Here is an 11,323-nt window from a genome sequence, read left to right as displayed (position 1 = left end):
GGTCAGGTGTGGGCTATAGAATAGCAGAGCATGGGAGACAGGAAGGTCGTTTATCTTCTGTGTACAGCAAAGGAGTTTTTTGGCTCTGCACAGCAGGTCAGCTTTTCTTCTGAACAGGCTGATTTGCTTTACAGGCAATATCTGCAACTTTGTGGGATTGGCATGGCCTCAGGGGCCAGGCTTACCTTCAGTTGGATCAGGCTCCGGGCAGTTGAGTATCAAGAATAAAACCTGGGTTGGAGAATGGGAACAAATATTCTTCCATGCATACTGGACTCCTGCCTGCATGTATGTTACCAGTGTTGCCAATAATAATCCCCGTTAGCTCTTAATCTGCCGCAGGCATCCTACTGCATATGCTTTGGGAATATCTGAGAATTAAAAGCTTTTGGGAAAATGTCAATACCTGAACACAAATGATTTTAGGCATTACACTGTCATGAGGCCACCTTCCCCCAGCCTCCTCTCTAACTGTTATAGGCCATTTAGCTGTTGTCTGAGCTGATCCAAAAGATAAGCCAAGATGAGGTGGGTGGGGATTTTGTAATCGTCTCTTGGCCAAGATATTCATTCTTATGGAATTGAAATTACTGTGTACTTTCCTAAATCGTGGGCTGAAGTGTTAGAAGTAAGTAATCAGGCTGTTTTACAAAACCTTTTAGTCAGTAGGGCCTGGATCCAAAAAAAGCACAATGCTTAACTTTACATGAATAGGCCCATTGGCTCCAGTGGGACAACTTAAAGTTAAGCACATGTTTAAGTGCTTTGCTGGATCATGATTAGATTAAATATATGCAGAAGGCTGGGGTAGAATGACTGGGACAAATTCTGTTTGCTAACTTACGTAAATACTAGTCCCATTTAAATTAAGGGTCCTACTCAGGCAAATAACTTCACATGATGGGGTGCTGGGCCGTGCTACACTAATACAAATAATAATGAGGTCAGCAGGATCTCTGTGCTGGGTTTGAGCATTACCCACAGTTTTTGCAATATTGTTTCTGCATGAGTCATGTGCAGCTAAATCGCCCCCAACATGAACAATTCTAAAATACAGATGGATCAGGTATGTCTACACTACAAGCGCCACAGCGGCAGTGCTGCAGTTCGGCTGTTGTATCACAGCAGTGTAGACACTCGCTAGTCAAAGGAAGAATTCCCAACTGTGAATTTTTCACAGCCCTGACCGCTGTAGTTAGGTCAATGTAAGTTTGAGGTGTAGACCAGGCCTCAGTGTGATAACTGTTTTGTTCTTTTGGTAAAAAAAGAAATCACACTTTCTCCTTTTCCTCTTTACTTCTTTGCTTCTTCTGAGAGAAAGGATGGTTCAGAAGTTAGGGCCTTAGTCTAGGACTTCTGCGGGGGACATAAATTCTGCACATGCACAGTGGCGCAGAATTCCCCCAGGAGTAGGGTGTGAATCTTTCACTCTGGCCGACATAAGTTGTGCTGATATAAGCGTTAGCTTCTGTCCTTTGGAGAGGTAGTTTTATTATGCCAATGGGAGAGCTCTCTCTCGTCAGCCTAGAGTGCCTTCACCAGACGCACCTCAGTGGCGCAGCTACATTGGTACAACTGTGTCGCTGCAGTGCTGTACATATAGCCAGGGCCTAAATCTCTCTGTGCTTCTGTAAAAATGGTGATAATACTTTTCTACCTGTGCGGATATATACATTAAAAAACCTTGAGTGCATTGAGATTTACTGAAGAAAAATACTCTATAAGAGCTAGGTATTATCATGCTCCTCTGTTCTAATCTCTCAGCTGGAAACAAGGAAAGCCAGTACCATGTAACCAGATAGCTCTCCATGCACCACCAGTAGTCCAAGCACCATAGTTTGGGAAACTTTGACCTAGCTAAAGGTGGGGTTTCAAAATTCCGTATTGCTTCACCCCTCAGATTGGCCATCTCAGCATCTTCATTAGACACATTGGTTCTCAGATTTTAACTTGGGTCCCCCATGCTCCTTTGACTTATTACTACTTGGAACAACATTTTTAGTCTGGTGAGCTGGAAATAGCATTACTGGAGGCATATCCATGATTGATAGGAAAAAACAAATTGCCCATTGGCAATCTCCCTTCGAAAGTATGCTCACTGGTGGTCTTGGACCACACTCATAAGAAATGTCAGACCACCTTAATGCAAATGTCCTGAAAACCTGGTACATAATTCAAAGAGTATGTTTCAGGGTTCACTGCTGGGATCCTGCTCTCCCTACTGCCTAGCCATTGTGTCTCTCATTATACTATGTATATATAACCAGGACCGAGCAGTCAGATGTATGACCTGTCAAATAACATTTGATGGAGCAGATGAAAAGTTAGGCCAGAAGTGACATGCTACTCATTGAAATGAAGGACATGTCATACACGATTTCCTCCTCATCTCAGGCTCTGTCATTTTGCCCCACCGTCTGGCATGTGATAATACATGTCAACTGCAGTGGTTCCTGTTTCATGCACAACATCTGTTTGTAGTTCACCGCTTAGATGAGCAAGTCACCGCAGTTGTACAAGACAGCTGGGAGAGAGGATATTTAATTTAAAACCGTTCTCCAATGAGGGAAAACTGAAGAGGAATACGGCAAGAAAGAAATTACATGGGCCAGAGCCAGCCATTTAGCATTGCTTATCTGAGCTGTCGACATTGCAAGGGGTTCCTCAACACAGTTTGCTCTGAGCTGTTATGTGTCAGGTGGGCTATTTTCAGAAATTACTGGGAGATATTTTTTTTTTAATTGTGCCACTGGCCTGTATGACTGTGCATGAAGATTGCCATGGTGCTAGAATTGGACATGTCTGCAAAACCATACGTATGGGCTTCTGTGTGAACATCAATCTTTGGAGCAGGAGTAATCAAGGGAGCATTAGTCTAATTATCCTAATCATCCAACAGTTGTGGAAATTTCGAGTGTACATCTCTGAGGAACCTGTATGAGATACTGGCTGAAGTATCATCACCCTCAGGGCATATTGTGGCAGTCCAGATAGAAAGGGAGATAGGACCAGATTCAGAATCAGGAAGTGACTGAACATTAGTGAGTGAGGGTATAAGTCAAGACTGCAGGTGGCAAAGTCTGTTAAAGTCACTTGTATCCATGGTGACTCCTGGACTTCCTCAAGGTCATTGAAGAGTTAGGACTAGGGGGGATTTCTTAGACATCAGCAACAGGCAGAAAGGATCTCCTGCAGGGACCTAATTCTCCCCTAAACACCGAGGGACAGATCCTTATCTGGTGCAAAGTGGCAAACTTCCATCAACTTTTATTTGTTTTTAAAGTAAGAGTCAGACACTCAGCACGTCACTGAAGTCAACAGAGTTATGCCAGTTTATACCAGATGAGGCCCTTGAAAAAGTTACATCCATATTGGGCAATTCTTTTTGACCCTCATTTTTGTACAAAGAGCTATCTCATTACAGGGCCGTGCTTCTTGTCTGGACTATATTACACCTGTGCTCCACAGACTGTATTAGCTTCCAGGCATGTTTAGGTGCAATTCCACATTTGTTTTAATCCAATTAGCTCAAGGTAATTTGTCTCTTGGCTGCTGTAGAAATGGCACCCCTTCCCCCCATTTGTGCTCTGGGCCAGCAGTCGAGATCAGCCCAGAGGATTGATCTGACGCTCTCTAGCTTTGTATGTTTGGTGGCAGAGTGTTTTCCATACAAAGGCCCCTAACTCTGGAATTAGCATTCCCTGCTGCCTTGACATATTGACTTTCTGGGGATGCTGTAAGGCACATGTGTTTTCTGTTGGGGTAGGTTGGGAAGGTGGGTTCTCCAGAGGGGTGTTCTCAGCTTGACATCATGTCAGTTCCATTTAAGTTTATATTTTGTAAGCATACCCAGAGGATGGTGTGCATATTTAATAAAGCCACTTAATAAATAAATAAAAATGACAGGCGGAACTACCTGAAATATCAAGAACATTGATAAAGAAATCACACAGCATTTTTCATCTTGGGTCCCTTTATGAAACAAACGATTAAAATGAGTGGCACTTTAGCCACTCAGGAATGAGCTCAGGAACTGCTTGAAAGGTTTAATCTATAATTTTAACCCACCTCAGCAGCATTTAGCAGCCAGGGAAAGGATACAATCAGTCAAAATCCTATGCCACAGAACCTCTGGCACAGGTTGTCTGATGTGCTTATCTGATCTCACTTATACATCGGTGTATCTCTGGACTACATTGGATTTGTTCCTGATCTACATCATTGCAAGGGAAACCAGAATCAGGCCCTCAAAGTATTCCCCACCCCAGTCTGAACCCTCTAAGAGCTTGCCTGAGCAAGTGAGCAAGGACTGAATAAAGAATCTAGGGTTAGCCCAGAGAATAAATAACTCTGTTGGCTGAGAGCTAAAGTGAGCTGACAGGACAAAATGTCATCTGGGAATTACTTTTCAAAACAGAACTAACACCAAATAAAACAATGCTGAAATGTAATTTGTGCATTTTAATAATTTCCTTTTTATATTTTAAAGCTATAATATAAAATAAATATGACAAAGCACTGAATGCATAATTAGCATGAAATTACACCTCATTTGTTTCCTCAAAGTTGCTTTGTCTGGATTATAAATAGTATGTGGAAAGAGTGGAAACTGAAATATCTCGGAGTATTAAAAATTCTTTTATGATGGTGCCATGGGGGCTTTAATGTCCTCTTTTATTCCTGACTCTAATTTATTCTTCTTGTGTTGTCAGTAATAACCTTTCTAGAAACTGCACTCTATCCCTCATCTGAGCTCTGGCAATTTCTGGGGCACTGTCTGCCACAATAGCTGGTGCAAAAGGTGACAATTTTATACTGAATGAAAAGAAGAACATGCTTCCTTACCATAATGTTCCCAGATAGAAGCAGAGATCATTCCCATTCTTTTGCTTTATGGAGCATCCAGTGAACTTTCATGGCAATACACTGGGAACTATATGAGCACAAAACAATTTTATGAGCCCTGCTGGGAGTTTCATGATGACCTGAATTTCCATGCAAACCTGTCGCTGACTGGGCTGTGGGCAGTCAGGCGTAGTGGTAGAAGTGAGAGTTCGGCTTAGTGGTTAGAGCGGGGTCCAGGGTGGGTAGAGCCAAGGATCAGTACTGGAGGGACAGAAGCCAAATGCCAGAGGGTAAACTAGAGTCATAAGCCAAAGGCGGAGCCAGGGATCAAGCCCAGATATGTGAAGCCAAAGAGGAGCAGGAAGCAGGCTGGAGCAGGGACTGGAACAAGGGCAAGCACAGCTGTGGGCATGGTACGCATTGAGCAGCTCCTGATCCACAGTGGGGGCCAGGCTTATTAGCAGGGCCGCTAATTCAGCCACTAAGCAGGGGCTGTGGCCACTCAATCAGTTCCAAGGCAGCATAGCTGGGCTCATTGGGTGCCTAGCCACAAAGCTAGTCAGGGAGCAGGCCAGAAGGTGGGTGGATGTTTTCAGAGAACTACCCACAATGACACTAAGAGCTTTCTTGAGTGGTAACAACTAATTTAGACCCATTCATTTTGTATGTATAGTTGGGATTATGTTTTTCCAATATGCATTACTTTGCATTTACCACATTGAATTTCATTTGCCATTTTGTTGCCCAGTCACCCAATTTTGTGAGATCCCTGTGTAAGTCCAAAGCTGACTACAAAGAGTTAACTGTCTTGAGTGATTTTGTATCATCTGCAAGCTTTGCCACCTCATGTTAAACAGTACAGTATAGATTCTTGGGGGATCCCACTATTTACTTTTTTCTGTTGTGAAAACTGACCATTTATTCCTACCCTTTGTTCCTATCTTTTAACCAGTTACTGATCCGTAGGAGGACCTTCTCTCTTATCCCATGACTGCCTTCTTTGCTTAAGAGCCTTTGGTGAGGAACTTTGTCGAAGGCTTTCTGAAATTCCAAGTACACCATAAGCACTGGATCACTCTTATTCACATGCTTGTTGGCCTTCTCAAAGAATTCTAATAGATTGGTGAGGCATGATTTTATTTTACAAAAGCCATGTTGACTCTTTCAACATATTGTGTTCATTTATGTCTGATCATTATGTTCTTTACTATAGTTTCAACCAATTTGCCTGAAATTAGGCTTACTGGCCTGTAATTGCAAGATCACCTCTGAAGCTTTTTAAAAAAAATTGACATCACATTAGCTCTCCTCCAGTCATCTGGCACAGAAGCTGATTTGAGTGACAGGTTACATACCACAGTTAGTAGTTCTGCAATTTCATATTTGAGTTCCTTCAGATCCCAAAAAATAATGTCTTGCACCGAGTAGGAAAGACGCAGAGAGCTTCTGGCAAACAGTGGGATGATCAAGTGTCCAGTATAATTAGTTCAATTCTTTCTAATGGTTGCAGTTGGTTTGGGATCAGACCCATTCTTAGCAAGGGAATTTCAGAGGCAGAATTCCTCAGCATTGGTGTTTTTGTCTAGCATTTCTAAGATAATAAAACTAGGTCTTTACATTTTGCAGTTCAGATTTTGTTCTCCGTCAGTCAACTGCTGGTCACTAATCATTCCTGCTTTTGAGTCATGTGGGGCGTTCCTAAGACTGTGCAACTGCTCATTTTTTTTTACCAATATTTGTAATAATTAGCAAACAAAGAAACTTTCTGAAAAACCATGCACGTATATTCCACCTGGTATATACAACCTTGCAGCAGCAGTTAGAAAGCTAACAGAAAGAAGGTTAGGAACCCTTAGGAAAGGGATAGATAATAAGACAGAATATATAGTGCGACTGTGTAAGTCCATGGTACACCCACACCTGAATACTGCATGCAGTTCTGGTTGCCCCATCTCAAAAAAGGTATGTTGGAAAAGGAAAAGGTACAGAGAAGGGCAACTAAAATGATCAAGGGTATGACACAGTTTCAATATGAGGAGAGATTAAAAAGACTGGGACTGGTCAGCTTGGAAAAAGAGACGACTAAAGTGGGGGTATGATGGAGGTCTATAAAATCATGTATGGTGTGGAAAAAGTGAATAAGGAAGTGTTATTTACCATTTCACATAACACAAGAACTGGAGTCACCCGACGAAATTAATAGGCAGCAGGTTTAAGACTAACAAAAGGAAGTGCTTCTTCACCCGTGGAACTTGTTGCCAGGAGATATTGTGAAGGCCAAAACTATAATTGGATTAAAGAAATAATTAGATAAATTCATAGAGGATAGGTCCATCAATGTTTAGCCAAGATAGTCAGGGATGCAACCCCACGTTCTGGGTGTCCCTAAACCTCTAACTGCCAGATGCTGGGGCTGCACAAGAAGGGATGAATCACTTGATGATTTGCCTGTTCTGTTCATTCGCTTTGAAGCATCTGGCACTGGCCACTGTCACAAGAGAGGATACTGGGCTAGACGGACCATTCATCTGATCAAGTATGGCTGTTGTTATGTTTTTATTGGTTACTTATGTTTCATTTAGACGTCTCTCAATCAAGAGTTTTTCCTCTTGTTGAAAGCTGGTCCAAAAATTTCTGTCAAAACTGTTTTGTGATAGAAAATTGAGTTTTTCACAGAACAAAGGTTTCCATGAATAATGTCTGCTTGCTGTGGAAATGTTGACTTTCAACTACATCTTCCATGATGCCTTATGGCAAGTAGTTTAGCAATCAAGGAGATCATGGTGCATCATGGGAGAGGTAGTCTGGCTAGGGAGCCCAGTCCACAGAGCTGAAATGGGGGCATGAGACATCTGAACTAGAATTCCTATGAATTACCGTGGTAGCATTTCCATATTTAAATTTTTGATTTTCAGACCAAAAAATAACGTGTTCCTCCCCTCACCCCCCAGCAGAAGTAAAATTTTCTGACCAGCTCTGCTTTTATCTATTTATTTGTTGTTAAAATGGTTGGTCCCTGAGTTGTTGGGTCCGTCAATATAGATTTTTATATAGCTCCTTTCACAGTAATCTGAGGTCTTCACAGATATTAGTCAGTTTATTTTCCCAACACATTCTTGACCCTGGGTCTTTAAAAAAAAAAAAAAAAAAAAACTCTGAAAACTTATACAGTGCTACATCGGCTTTCAAAGAGCTCATTAAAAAAATAAATAGAGCTGGTAAAAAAGGAAAGTACATTTTGAAAAAAAAATGAAAAGAAAGATTTTCATTTCATTTTAATTTTTCAGGAAGTTTTTCACGTTTTGGGAAAAAAACCTCATTGGTTTTACTCTCCCAGATAGAAGGAAGGGGAGAAGTAAAAAAACAAAGAAACAAACAAAACAAAAAAACCTGAAAAATTTTGCATTTTGCATCAAAAAATGAAGTTTCAACCAAAATGAAAACTTTCCAGAAAAAAATGTTGCTGTGTTCAAAAAAGGTATTTTTTGTTAAAAAGTTTAAATGAAAAATAAAATGTATGCAGGTCTATAACAAAGAAACAACTAGAGATCTTGAAAAGAGAATTGTAGGGTGATTCTGAAAGGTAAAGTTTGCTGGAAGTGATAGTGTTTCAAATCCTTTACTTCATCAGTGATCAAAGCAAGAAAGATTAAATTGCAAGCACTTGAAACTCTATGTTAATAGTCAGTGATTTAACCCCAACATTTATTGAAATTGTTTTCACTTATGAACTTTTATAGTGACTTGTCTCCAGAAAATGTAGTCTAGTTATTAAGTCAAAGTTGCAAGGCAATCGAAAGGAAAAGGAAATTGATATATGGGATGCCTTGTGATTTAACAAGTGAAGGGCTAAATACAATACTCATTAACTGAAACAACCTCATTCAGCAAGAATCAAATCTATGCTTTAAAAATGCAGTACCTTATGACTAATCAGACACTTACAAGACACATACTTACCTGGCAGGGGAGATACCATGATCCCCACGGTGGTTTTCCCAGGGTGAGGCTCATCCATTGCACTGCTGGTGTGCTGACTCCTGTGATTTCCCCAAATGCAGGAAACTCAACTGCAGAATTTGTGGTAGTGGGGGACTGCGTTTGCACTTTCCCCTGGTACTTGGTCAAGGGAAAAAAGATCTCGGGAGTTGCTTTTAGTTAGAGCACGCTACTGTTCTTCCTTTGCCCATGCTGATTGAAGCTCTGTCCATCTCTGTTGTTGTGGTTATTTTCCCACGTTTTTATGACTGCTCTCTTCTGCAGGTTGTTCTAGAATGGCTTAGTCCCCGTGCCCAGTCTTGGCTCGAGGGGAGCTGCCTGCCTCCTTTTTTCTCTGTTTCCCTGCTTGTAGCCCTTGGTGCATTTGCTCTTCTCACTAAAAAAAAGGGGGGGAGGGATAGCTCAGTGGTTTGAGCATTGGCCCACTAAACCCAGGGTTGTGAGTTCAATCCTTGAGGAGGCCATTTAGGGATCGGAGGCAAAAAAATTGGTCTTGCTAGTAAAGGCAGGGGACTGGACTTGATGACCTTTCAAGGTCCCTTCCAGTTCTATGAGATAATAATATAATATATGGAGTCAAGTATCAGAGGGGTAGCCTCATGTGCCAGCAATGCCCCTCTGCTATGTACATTGGCCAAACTGGACAGTCACTACGCAAGAGGATAAATGGACACAAGTCAGATGTCAGATATCAGGAATGGCAATATACAAAAACCTGTAGGAGAACACTTCAACCTCCCTGGACACACAATAGCAGATGTAAAGGTAGCCATCTTACAGCAAAAAAACTTCAGGACCAGACTCCAAAGAGAAACTGCTGAGCTCCAGTTTATTTGCAAATTTGACACCATCAGATCAGGATTAAACAAAGACTGTGAATGGCTATCCAACTACAGAAGCAGTTTCTCCTCCCTTGGTGTTCACACCTCAACTGCTAGCAGAGCACCTCACCCTCCCTGACTGAACTAACCTTGTTATCTCCATACTGATTTATACCTGCCTCTGGAGATTTCCATTACTTGCATCTGAAGAAGTGAGGTTCTTACCCATGAAAGCTTATGCTCCCAATACTTCTGTTAGTCTTAAAGGTGCCACAGGACCCTCTGTTGCTTTTTATAATATATGGAGATATACCTAAGAACATCTTGGTTTTAAATATCTCAATCTCCACTCTGTAGCAGAGATTTTTCAGAGTATTTATAAATCTGTCTAAACTCTGGTATGTTTAGAAATTTATGGCTAATGTTTTTTTCCCTCTATTTTCCCTTCAATTGTTATTTTTAAAGCTGAAATATAAAATCTGTTCCAACTGAAGTAGTTGCACGGAACATTAAAATGTTCAAAAGCCTAATGAACAACTTCAAAAAGTGCTGGATATCTGAAACATTTAGACCTGGAAGTAGCCATTTTAAAGAGTTCCCGTACACAGGAATAAGTCATTCACCAATAAAAAGGGTAAGTCAGCAAAAGTGCTTTTTATACATTAAAATTGCTGGTTGTACATCATGTTGAAGGTGACTGACTTAGGACAAACTTTTGTGGACTCAACATAAATTACTGAGTCCAGTAAACCAGAGAATGATTTTTTTTAAAGGAAAACTAAAAAGAGAGAGACATGCCATGGCATTCTTTTATGCATTGAAAACTTTAAGTAAGTTAATTATGGGATTTTAGTAGCTGGGTGGAATCAAGGATGGAAAACGATACGAGAGCAACCATGTAGCCATATTATGTACAGATTTTATTCGTATTACTGCAGATGACAGAGGATCTACACCACCCCAGATTTGTCTTCAGCTGTTAATGGATGAGTTATGTTCTCTAGGGGTCTCAGAACTGGCTCTAGTGTGGGAATGTAGAGGTAACAGGCCTCCACACAGATGATGCTTGAGACTCAGAGTTTTGGTTATGAAAGGAAAATGGGATCAGGTCCAACATTCAGGGTCTGTTTTAAAATCAAGAAGACAACAAATACCAAACAACTGCATATATGTTATGTGGACATATATCTTCATTTATCTCTCGGGATAGGTGTGGTAGCTCATCTGGTATAAAACAATGTCCCCCTGTTTAAAATGCACTACAGAATTTACTTTGCTGATGAAGTTTTCCATGTCACGTTGCCTTATAAAATCTTAGAAATTAGAGATGGTCATTTAGGGCTCCTTGAAATCAATTGGATGTAATCACATGAGTAAGTGCTTGCCAACATAAATAAGGGTTGTACAATCTAGCCAATGTTCCATCCTCATGCTAGAGTGGAATTATGTCCCATTATCTAATCCAAGGCTTCCATCACTTCCCTGAGAAGAATATCTCACCATCCAAAGACATCTCATTGTCAGATATTTCTACCTGGTGTTCAACTCCCATTTCCACCCTTCTACAGAAATACACTGCTCTTTGCCCCGACATTGCTCTGGGGCGGTATGGGGCAATAGCAAGGGGCCAAGGAAGAATTCTCTGGCTGCAGCAGCAG

The 11,323-nt window shown here is 41.1% G+C and overlaps 1 non-coding gene across 1 annotated transcript; it reads left to right on the top strand.

Moving 5' to 3' along the window:
* Positions 1-8,797: 8,797 nt before the first annotated feature.
* Positions 8,798-8,961, top strand: LOC135884176 (U1 spliceosomal RNA). The gene has a single exon (XR_010561671.1). It is a non-coding gene; the product is annotated as a U1 spliceosomal RNA (small nuclear RNA).
* Positions 8,962-11,323: the final 2,362 nt, after the last annotated feature.

This window comes from Emys orbicularis, chromosome 9 (assembly GCF_028017835.1).
Source record: "Emys orbicularis isolate rEmyOrb1 chromosome 9, rEmyOrb1.hap1, whole genome shotgun sequence".
Lineage (NCBI taxonomy): Eukaryota > Metazoa > Chordata > Testudines > Emydidae > Emys > Emys orbicularis.
This window is presented reverse-complemented; position numbering and strand designations above follow the sequence as displayed.